This window comes from Paralichthys olivaceus, chromosome 24 (assembly GCF_024713975.1).
Source record: "Paralichthys olivaceus isolate ysfri-2021 chromosome 24, ASM2471397v2, whole genome shotgun sequence".
NCBI lineage: Eukaryota > Metazoa > Chordata > Actinopteri > Pleuronectiformes > Paralichthyidae > Paralichthys > Paralichthys olivaceus.
Genome location: NC_091116.1, coordinates 9,782,602 through 9,793,213, shown reverse-complemented (window position 1 = coordinate 9,793,213; position 10,612 = coordinate 9,782,602). Strand labels below are relative to the sequence as shown.

The 10,612-nt window shown below is 43.0% G+C and overlaps 2 long non-coding RNA genes and 6 other non-coding genes across 8 annotated transcripts in view; 1 reads left to right on the top strand and 7 right to left on the bottom strand.

Moving 5' to 3' along the window:
• Positions 1 to 10,612, bottom strand: part of LOC109638887 (uncharacterized) — an 82,157-nt gene that overhangs the window by 70,753 nt on the left and 792 nt on the right. The gene's annotated exons all lie outside the window — the stretch shown is intronic.
• Positions 907 to 979, bottom strand: trnam-cau (transfer RNA methionine (anticodon CAU)). Its single transcript has one exon. It is a non-coding gene; the product is annotated as a tRNA-Met (tRNA).
• Positions 2,053 to 2,125, bottom strand: trnam-cau (transfer RNA methionine (anticodon CAU)). The gene has a single exon. It is a non-coding gene; the product is annotated as a tRNA-Met (tRNA).
• On the bottom strand, positions 3,749 to 3,820 carry trnad-guc (transfer RNA aspartic acid (anticodon GUC)). The gene has a single exon. It is a non-coding gene; the product is annotated as a tRNA-Asp (tRNA).
• trnad-guc (transfer RNA aspartic acid (anticodon GUC)) lies at positions 4,421 to 4,492 on the bottom strand. The gene has a single exon. It is a non-coding gene; the product is annotated as a tRNA-Asp (tRNA).
• On the bottom strand, positions 4,953 to 5,023 carry trnag-gcc (transfer RNA glycine (anticodon GCC)). The gene has a single exon. It is a non-coding gene; the product is annotated as a tRNA-Gly (tRNA).
• trnad-guc (transfer RNA aspartic acid (anticodon GUC)) lies at positions 5,368 to 5,439 on the bottom strand. Its single transcript has one exon. It is a non-coding gene; the product is annotated as a tRNA-Asp (tRNA).
• On the top strand, positions 9,227 to 10,419 carry LOC138407089 (uncharacterized). Its single transcript, XR_011240521.1, has 3 exons — positions 9,227 to 9,568; positions 9,925 to 9,980; positions 10,162 to 10,419. It is a non-coding gene; the product is annotated as an uncharacterized lncRNA (long non-coding RNA).

The following is a 10,612-nucleotide window of genomic DNA, read 5'->3' as shown; positions in this document are numbered from 1 at the left end:
TTTCAAGAAACAGTGCTTAATAATTGAGATCTTTATGAAAGATCTTTATGTAGAAGGATACGTAATGACATGTAACAATAAAAGGCACGAAACACACAGAATGAGAATTTTGTATTTTGCTGCCAATTTCAATTGGGCACAGTGGCCAGTGAAAATCCCTTGGTCTCCACTTGTGAAGGGCAGTACAAAGGTGCTTCTTGGTTGTGGCCCCACCTAGGAGGGTTCCCTGTTGACTTTGGGAAAGCCTCATATCTCGTTCATTGCCTTTGTGGATCTGGATGGCTGTAACACATTAGAAAATTCATCAACAATTTGCCCTTCACAGAAAATAACTGACATTTTACAGAAATGTATCACTGCAGACACAATGTGATCATCTGGTTCATGCATCAGTTGTCATCATTATTAACTCTTCCTCTTAGCAACAACTACCACATACACATCAACAGAAGACTTATTATGGAAACAAAAACATGACATTTAAGACCCACATCAGTGAAAGTGGAGAAACACTGACTCCCACCTCCTCAAACTGACAGTCCACCTGATTTGAGAATCTAGAGTCTTACCACCTGTAGGGCTACAATGTGACTCAAGATAATTTTAGTTCTTCACTTTTTTCTCCCATAAATGACAAATGTGTTTGGGGTTTTAACTTTCTAATCGTGGATTGTGGAAAAGTTCCCACTGGAAATTAAGCAAAAAGTGTCCATTAAAACTTAACAAACTACCTTTCACACTATTCTGCACAAAGTGAACAGGCACTAGCATAGCACCCCAAGTAAGGCCGTTACCTCTTTAGCAGAGGTCACTATTATTTGCCTAGCAAATTAACTGGCTGAACTTCAATGAAAGGTTGACTATTCAACTTGTGGATATACATAGACTATGATTATGTAAAAGATATGCCCCGTGTGAGGCTTGAACTCACGACCTTCAGATTATGAGACTGACGCGCTGCCTACTGCGCCAACGAGGCCTAAAATGTGTGAAAAACACAGGCAAAAAATCGATACTATCTTTACGAAGAAGTATGGTCTCATAAACTCAGGCAAGCAAACAGGCATACACAAAGTAAACTTCAGTACTGTTCAGGTCTGTCAAGTTTTGTGGTTCGTGTAAACCTTCAGATTATGAGACTGACGTGCTGCCTACTGCGCAAACGAGGCCTTGAAAAATTTATAGTATCCTCTACGGAGTGGCCCGCTACTGCAGAATTACTGTCGCCACTACTTCTGGGTTGAGGCATTCTTTTTCCCAGATGTGTCACGTTAAGCCTAGTTTATGCTTCTGCGTCGCGTCTACGCCGTAGCCTCCCAAAAATCCTAACTACGCGTCGCCTTAACCCGGACCGCAAGCGCTGTGATTGGTCCGCTCAGAACGTAAGATCCGGCAGTTGCTTTTTCCGGTCTTTCTTCCTCGTCGTACAGACCACCTCCGCAAACATCTTCTCTGTCGCCTGCGCTTCAACATTTGCAAAATAAGCATTTGTTCTTCAATATTGATAAGCTCCAACTCCAAATACAGCTGCTCCACCTCGGTCGCCATTGTTTACTTTTGTTTACTTTACGAAAGAAAAAGCGAGGACTCGGCTATAACCACACAAACACACAGCCACACCCCCCTAGCGACATGACGCAGAACTTCGAATGCTCAACGACAGAATAAACTAGGCTTTAGACATCGCAAACATGACACAAACCCTCACTTCACTGTCTAGACAGTGTTAGATATTACACAGTCCACAGAGTATAATATAATAGTAAGTATAAAAACAGAAATGTGTGTGGCGAAGCAAATTTACGCCACCGTGAGTGACAACAGAGATGAGGAGTTTGCCGTGAGTGCTGGTTGGCTAAATCGTTTCCTCCGCCGCAACAACTTCACTTGCAGAAGACGTACAACTATTGCCCAGATGGATTTTGTGAGAAAGAAATTAAACGCCTGTCCCAAACTGCCGCCTGGCAGATTCTACAGAAGCTCAAGAGTTATCATCATTGGCAAGTATATCAGTAATCATAGTGTTGGTACAACTATGAGCTTTAAAAAGAATGCCCCGTGTGAGGCTCGAACTCACGACCTTCAGATTATGAGACTGACGCGCTGCCTACTGCGCCAACGAGGCCTTGAAGAAATTATTGTATCCTCTATCGAGTGGCCCTCCGTTCTGAGCGGACCAATCATAGCGCTTGCGGTCCGCGTCAACGCAACTCGTAGTTAGGATTTTTTGGAGGTGCGCGTCAGGCTACAGGTTTTCATGCGGTGCTGAAAACCCGTTCAGACAGCGAGCTTCTGGCACAGATGTCCCTTTTGTACTTCGTTGTTTTCCCAAAGGCCCCCATTATTGTCGGCTGTGTATAAGTGGTGGTGGACTTAGTTGTTGATGTATCAGCGGGAAGCGCTGAAACTGTTGCACTGAGTGAACTCGGGGCCAAATGCATCCTCGCAGAAATCAACCTGTTTCCAACCTGGTTCAAGAAACGGTTTTAGTCTCAATCACTAAGCTCTTTGGACTTAGAGGAGTACACTGCAGTTGTGACTGGCTATATCACTACCTGCACTGATAACATAACCCTGCAACCCCACAAAGGCTTTTGGAGAAGCTGCTGTCAATCGGATAGACACCTTCCCTCTCTGGCTGGGTGCTGGACTTCCTGTCTGGCAGGCCACATTCGGTGAGGGTGGGGGGGCAGACATCTAGCATCAGGACGGTGAGCACAGGAACCCCCCAAGGCTGTGTTCTCAATTCACGCCTCCCAGCCTGGCAGCACCATCATAAAGTTTGCTGATGTCACCACAGTCATCTATGGAGTGTCATTTGCATATGATACAGAAATGTGTAAATAAATAAATGTGTAAATAAAATTAAGACATTTATTTATTTATTTACACATTTTTTCCCCAAATTATTTATTTATTTACACATTTCTTTATTTATACTTAAGTCGCCCTCCATAGTCATCGGGCTCCATAGTCATCGGGCTGGTGACAGATGGGGAGGAGACGTCGTATAGGAGGGAAGTGGCTGGGCTGGTTGCCTGGTGTCAGATCAATAACCTCTCCTTAAACGCTGAGAAGACTAAGGAAATGATTATTGACCCCAGGAAGAGGCGACAGCAGCACACTCCACTGTACATAGGTGACACTGAGGTAGAAAGAATTAAGAATTTCAAATTCTTGGGAATAAACCTCAGTGAGGACTTCAGCTGGTCACACAACACCCACCAGCTCCTCAAGAAAGGGAAGCAGAGACTGTACTTCCTAAGGAGACTGAGGAAGTTTGGCATGTCAGCCAAGATCCTCAGCAACTTCTACAGGGGTGCAGTCGAGAGTGTCATCACCAACACCATCACAGTGTGGCACAGCAGCTGCACTGTGGAGAACAGGAAGGCTCTGCGATGGTTGATAAAAACAGTACAGCACATCACCGGGGCAGCCCTCACACCACTTAAGGACATTTACACCACAAAGGCCATCAGGAGGGCCCAAAACATTATGAAAGACAACACCCACCCTAACACAGCCTGTTCAAACTACTGCCTTCAGGAAAGCACTACAGGAGTGTCAAAGCAAAGACGACGCGCCTGGCAAACAGCTTCTTCCCACAGGCCATCAGACTTAAAAAGGACTTTGAACTCTGCCCTCACCTCCCACTAATTATGATAATTATCACAACATTTCTTTTAACAAAATTATTTTAAACTTCAAAATTATGGATTATTAACCTGAAGAAAAAAAAGCGTATTTACTCCCCGTCGGGGAATTGAACCCCGGTCTCCCGCGTGACAGGCGGGGATACTCACCACTATACTAACGAGGAGGTGTCTATCATTCAACATCGATGACGTTATAAATGAACAGCAACACAAATGTTGCCACACGTTTCGGTAAAGCTCAGGAACTTCTACAGGGGTGCAGTCGAGAGTGTCTGCTAAAGTCCGTGTTCGCTCTGTTGAGGAGCAGCAGTTCCAACTCTCTCACTTGGTACGGATGTATCTGGGACTGCAAAGTCGCACTTTTGTCAACAACTTTCTTACCGCCGTCGTCGTAGGTCACTTTAAATGCTAAGTGGTCCCACACAGCAGACCTATAAAGTGCTGCTGGCGCATCTTCTAACTCTGGCTCTTTCCCACTCGCCATACCCACACTATTCTCCACAACAACTGACCCAATACTCTATTTCAATCTGCTACACCCGGCTACGCTGCTTTGCTTCTTCTTCACTGTAACTAATAAACTCTCATCACTAGTTAATTCTGTTTCCTCCTCCTCTCTGAGCTGCTCTCACTATAACTAATAATCTGTGTCTCTGAGCAAGTGAGTGGGGGAGGGGGTCAGGCCTGTGCGTGTGTCTGTGCTGTCTGGGAGCACACACACACACACAGAGAAGATTAAAAACATGAAGAAAAAAGTGTATCCACTCCCCGTCGGGGAATTGAACCCCGGTCTCCCGCGTGACAGGCGGGGATACTCACCACTATACTAACGAGGAGGTGTTTGCCATTCAGCTCGATGTCTAGACAACACAGGACTGTCTTCACAGATATATGTCCTGGGTTACACTAGCGGTCGTTCATGTACATGATGAGCCTCGCACCTTTGCTTTTCCAGCATGCTATAGTGTATCTGTCGGCTCTCACAGCAGTGAATCCTCATTGTCTGAGATCAGTCCTAGTGGTGTCATCAGCAAACTTCACTATGGTGTTAGAGGAGTGGATGGGTGTACATTCATAAGTGAACAGGGTGAAGAGAGCAGGACTGAGCACACAGCCCTGCGGTGCTCCAGAGACCTCACGTTTCCCGTAATGGTTGCTATCTTACAGCTCATATTATGAAATGCATTGAATTTCAGACATTGGCACATCAAAAGCCACGAATGCCTTCTTTCTCTTGAACAAGCAAAGGTGATTTTTTTGATCAGGCATATTCATGTATAAAAGTTAAAAGTATGTTGCATTGGCCGGGAATCGAACCCGGGCCTCCCGCGTGGCAGGCGAGAATTCTACCACTGAACCACCAATGCTCACATGACAAAATATGTTTTCGCGGGACGTCTTCAAATAAGCTACCAGCAACATAAGCCAACAGTATTGACTTGGAAGAATACAGAATCTGTCTGGCACTGACCTCTCATATCATGAAGGTCATGGAGAGACTGGTATTGGCACACCTCAGACCGCTGGTGTGCCCATCACAAGACCCCCTGCAGTTTGCGTATCAGCCCCATGTTGGGGTTGATGATGCAATCATCTACCTGCTGCAGAAGGCCTACTCCTCCCTGGACAGACCCAACACCTCAGTCCGGATCATGTTTTTCGATTTCTCCTGAAAAAAGAAGAGGTTAAAGATGTTGAAAAATAGTACTCTCTCCCCGTCGGGGAATTGAACCCCGGTCTCCCGCGTGACAGGCGGGGATACTCACCACTATACTAACGAGGAGGTGTCTTTGTAACTGTAAGAGTGTAAAGACACCTACAGGGGGGCCTGTGCCACCTGACACAATCTACAGCTGCCACTTCATCAACATATAAAAGTTAAAAGTATGTTGCATTGGCCGGGAATCGAACCCGGGCCTCCCGCGCGGCCCTCGAGAAAAGTTTAGCTAAACCGACCTAAACGCTTTTTAACATGCATTTCAATGATAGTGCTGAACCACAGTGTGGATGTAATATTCTTTTGGCCACTCTTCCGGCTGTGGCGCTGTTCCGACTTTTTCTATAGACTCTCGGTCCTCCGATATTTCTTTTCTTACTTCAGGCAAACCTCTAACGGCAGACGGTCATAAAAGCGTGCATATTCACTGTCTATTGTTGATGTCATTACGTGTTCTTACAGGGGCTGTGCATCATTCAAACATTCAAGTCATTTTCATTCGTCAAAGGTAAGACACGTTGTTTTATTTTCATAAAAGTTAGCCTGCTTTCTGATAACATTAGTTCGCTGCTGCTGCTTATTCGCTTGGTTGATGCGATAGAACTGCCCGGAATTAAGTTTGGGGTAATTATGGACTAAATAATGAATGAACATCATGCTATTTGTTGAGATTGTGTGTGGTTTTTAGGTTGTTGCTTAATATTATATATTCGTCAGCGCGGTATTGACAGTAATGTCATGTCAGCAGTTGCCTAGCACCACTCGCAGGGTAACGCAGAAGATTTGTGGTGAAATAACACGTCAAAGTATGAATGGACATGATCGTTTTATATAGTTATATGCATAGTTTTCATGACTTGACGTTAAATAGTCTTGTCAGTCCGTTTATATCAATCTTTTGTTGATAAGTTAACTATAGCCTACCTCAGCATTGCTCACTTGCTAAGAGACTGACGCTACAAACGTGTGTTGAAATTACGTGATAACATGATTGTATTTCATATTTTTGTGTATCTGGTTTTGATGTCGTGATGTTAACTCATCTTTACACCATGGATCTGTTACTCCTAAGATGTCTGACTAGTTAGGCTACATATTGCATCAACTAAAACAGCTGTACTACTAAGGGATTGATACCATCTCTTTTTTTAAAATACAAATGTGATATTAATATGTTCAAATTCATTTGGCAGGACTAGTAGTGCCAGAGTAGACTTTCAGACAAGCAGTAGAGGTCTGCCTACTGTATTAATCAAGTGTAATAAGACTTTGATCTAGGCATTCACTTCTCCTACCCCCCCCCCCCCCCCTCTCTCACACACACATAACTGCTCTCCAACTCCTGCTGCAAAGACCGTCCCACCCCCGTTGTTTTCGCGCCCACACACACACACACACACACTGTGAGTAGATAAGGATCAGAGAGGTGTGATAAACTATTGTCTTGACCCTATGAACTATTTCACTGCAAGCCCCCACACTCACACACGCACACACGCACACACTGTACTTCCTCCCAGACTCAGAGGTGTGAGAAACTATTGTCTTTACCCTCTGAACTATTTGACTGAAGTTCATAGAAGATAACCCAAACTTATGTTTTTACTTTATGGTAGGTCAAGATGCAGAGGGCGGTGTTCTTCCCAGGTAAGCTCAGTGTTGTGTTCCGCAAGGGACCAGGTGGATTTCTCTTACAGGAACCCTCTGCAGAAGCCAGACGGATCAAGGATGACCCCACTCGTCAGGACAGGTCTGCCCTGAGAGAGGACCTCGTGCGGCAGAATGCCCTGGCGGCGGTTCGTCAGAGAGGGGGTGATGCCTCAGACAGGACGGAGGTGCTAGGAGACTACATCCTGCAGTTTGGCAAGTATAAAGGGAAGGCTTTCAGGTGGCTTTTGGAGAATGATGTTGGCTCTACATGTTACCTTGTCAAGGATATGCGTAAGGAGGAGGCTGCAGGTCGTTTCAGGCCCGAGGGGCATAGCAAGGATAGTCTACTGTCCTTTGTGAATTATGCTCTGAGTTTTGCAGAGATCCAGTCTCTCCTCGCCTACGAGGCCAGGGGAGAGGGTGTGGTGACAGCCACATCAGAGGACGACCAGCTGGTTGGCTTTGGCGACAGGGCCAAGAGCACCTGGAAGGAGGAAGAGACAAGACCCACAACCAGACCCACAACCACACCCACAACCAACAGTCCGCCTCTGCAGATTCTGCCGCTTGGAACTGAAACAGGGACCAAACAGCCCTCACATTCACACGGGCTTCCCTGGAGTGGCAGGGAAATACATTTATTGCCCATCAAAGGTGTACTCTTTGTACAGAGATAAGGGCATGGCCAAGGAGATGAGCTGGCCCGAGTTTCAGCAGTCTCCTTTCTATGAGGCTGAGAGACAAAGAACTGTGGAAGAAAGGAAGAAATGATTTCCCTGTATACCCATTGTTTGTACCCATTTTATTTGATTTTATTTCAGTATTTTATTTCATTATTGTTTATTTAATTATTGTTCTTAATGTTTCTTATTTGACTTGTGTATATGTCTCTAGACGTACAGGTTCTTTGTCTGTGTATATGTAAATAGACTACAAATTAATAGTTGTAAAACAAAGTGTACATATATTGTTTTTCTTTTCTTTTTTTCTTTTATTTATGTGTGAATGCATGAAAATGTACACACCAGAAACTAGTTTGGTTTGTTTGTTGTGTTCTTTTTTTTTAAATTTCTTTCTTTATTTTACAAATGTCTGAATGTATGAATGTGTGAAAGGTATATATGCCAGTATGTAGAAACTTGATCTTTTGTGCATAGTTTGGACTGTTTTGTTGTACAGATGTACTTAGTGCTCTGTTGTTAAAAATCGTTTGGATGTAAATAAGTCAATGCTTCTGTCTAGTCTTCTGTATGAAAGTAAATAGATTGTAAACATGAAAAGGTTCATATGTTATTAGGTTATTATGTTAATTGTTCTGCATGGTTATATGTCTATAGATCATAGGTTCTTTAGACTTCTGTTGAGCTGAATATAGCTGTATAGTTTTTTCTTTCTTTTTTTTTTCTTTTACTTAATTTTTTTACTTACTTTAACATTATTGCATGACCAGAAACACCAGTTTTCTACTTGTCATATTAACCAGCACTGTATCTATCACTGTATACTCCCCCTCCCTATGTATGTACTGTGTCATTGTCATATCTAATTGTTGTCTTAAATTATCTATATTATTTCTAAAACTTTACTTACAGCCCAATTATTTCATTTGTCATATATACATTATTTCACATGTTCATAAATAAAACTGGAACTTTCTTTGAAATATTGCACACTGCCTTTTTGTCCTGCTTAAATAAAAACAATATAGTGGTCATAGTAGTCATGAGTCATAAGAATTAATTGTTAATCTCCACGTATTTTCAATGCTTTTTGCTCAGAAATATCACGTTCAATAACAGCGCGATCGGGATGCGAACCCCGTCTTTTGGGGAATCGGAAATAAATAAATAAATGAACGGACCCAGAGAGAATGCTTCGATCCTATTGGCTTGCTGGACTGGTCCAGTATTCTCGACTGGCCCCCGCGTGGCAGGCGAGAATTCTACCACTGAACCACCAATGCTCACATGACAAAACATGTTTTTGCGGGACGTGTTCAAAGAAGCTACCAACAACATAAGCCAACAGTATTGACTTGGAAGAATACAGAATCTATCTTCTGCAAAAAAAAAAAAAATGTATCAAGTCCAAGGAGGGGCTGTGTTGACTATGAGCTGAACCTATTGAAGATTTTGCCTGATGACCCTGAAGAAAAATCACCCCTCTTCAGACATCATGGTGAACTTCTACCGCTTTACCCATAGACTGTATATAAAGATGGACGTAGTGTCCGTGACGTCACCCGTTGGTTTCTGAAGAGTGAAAATGAGGCTCGTAGTGGGCGTTTCACCCGGCGCCATCTTGCCGGGGCCTGACTCCTCCTAGTTCCGGGCTAACCCATATATGGGCAAAAAGGAGGCGCGCGTGTGGACGCTAGGCGGGCCGAGTGAAGACTGACAACTGGGCCACGCCCACAGAGCTCATCGTTACCTGGTTAGCTCAGGCTAAGGAGCTAGGCTAAATGCTACCCGCGACTGCTAACCGGCTAGCGCTGCGGTGTTGTTGCTCCGGGATGGTCGCGGTCGTAACATCGAACCGAACAGAGGTAAGTTACACTGAAAGTTTACAACAACAAAACCTATTGATTTATTTATTATTATAATCATACCACATACTTACATGCCTCAAGTGGTTTTGGATGTTATTGAGGTAATTCACCGTTTATTTAAAACATCTAATGAAGTTTGAAGCAAGTTAAATAGCTTCAGTAAAGAGTTGTGTTTTGTCATTTGATTGTAATTTTAATAAGTTAATATTAATAAGCTGCATGTGATACAGACTTGTATAACCGCCATTACTATTACAACCTCTTTTTTAGCCTGTTATGAATTAACAGTGAATTAGATTCAGTGCAGATGTGTAATTATATGACAGTTTAGATGTGATTATAATTTCTTTTAGTACATCAGTTTGGCTGAAATTTGTGGTGCTTCCACCTGCTGAACACAGAATAAACTGTAGGTACCCGTCTTGGCTGCTTAACACAGCTGATATTACACGTGTCAAAATTATTGTAATTATTGTCTTCTACAGTATCTGTAAATTATCATGTTTCTCCTCTGTTCCTTAATATCTACAGATGTGACAATGATTTCAGCATAAAACATCCTTTAACATGACTTTTTTCATTTCATGAAGCACTGCAACACCTGATGTCCTCAGAATCCACTGTGGCAGCAGCAACATGGTGGAGATCGGCAGCTTCAGGCTGGTCAACATGTTAATAATATTGAGTCAATTTCTATATCCATTATGGTTGGTAAAATTAACACTATCACAACAATGTTCATCTTTTACTTTCTGATTTGATAAACCTTAGATAAAAAGTGTTGTCTTTTCTTTTTTGCCATAAGAGACCGAACACGGTCAGCACAGCTGTGTCCCTCAGGTTCGTCCGTCCCTAATAAAATGACAGGAAACATAAAAGTATGACATTATTGCAGAGATACGTGTTACTTTCAAACAAAGTCTGTGTCCTTATATTCTGTGGATATTCAAATATGTATCTGAATATGGTTTGGGATTAAACAGTCTACTACAATGAATGTGCAGTATGGAGTTCTTTCACATTAAAAGTATTGTTTATATA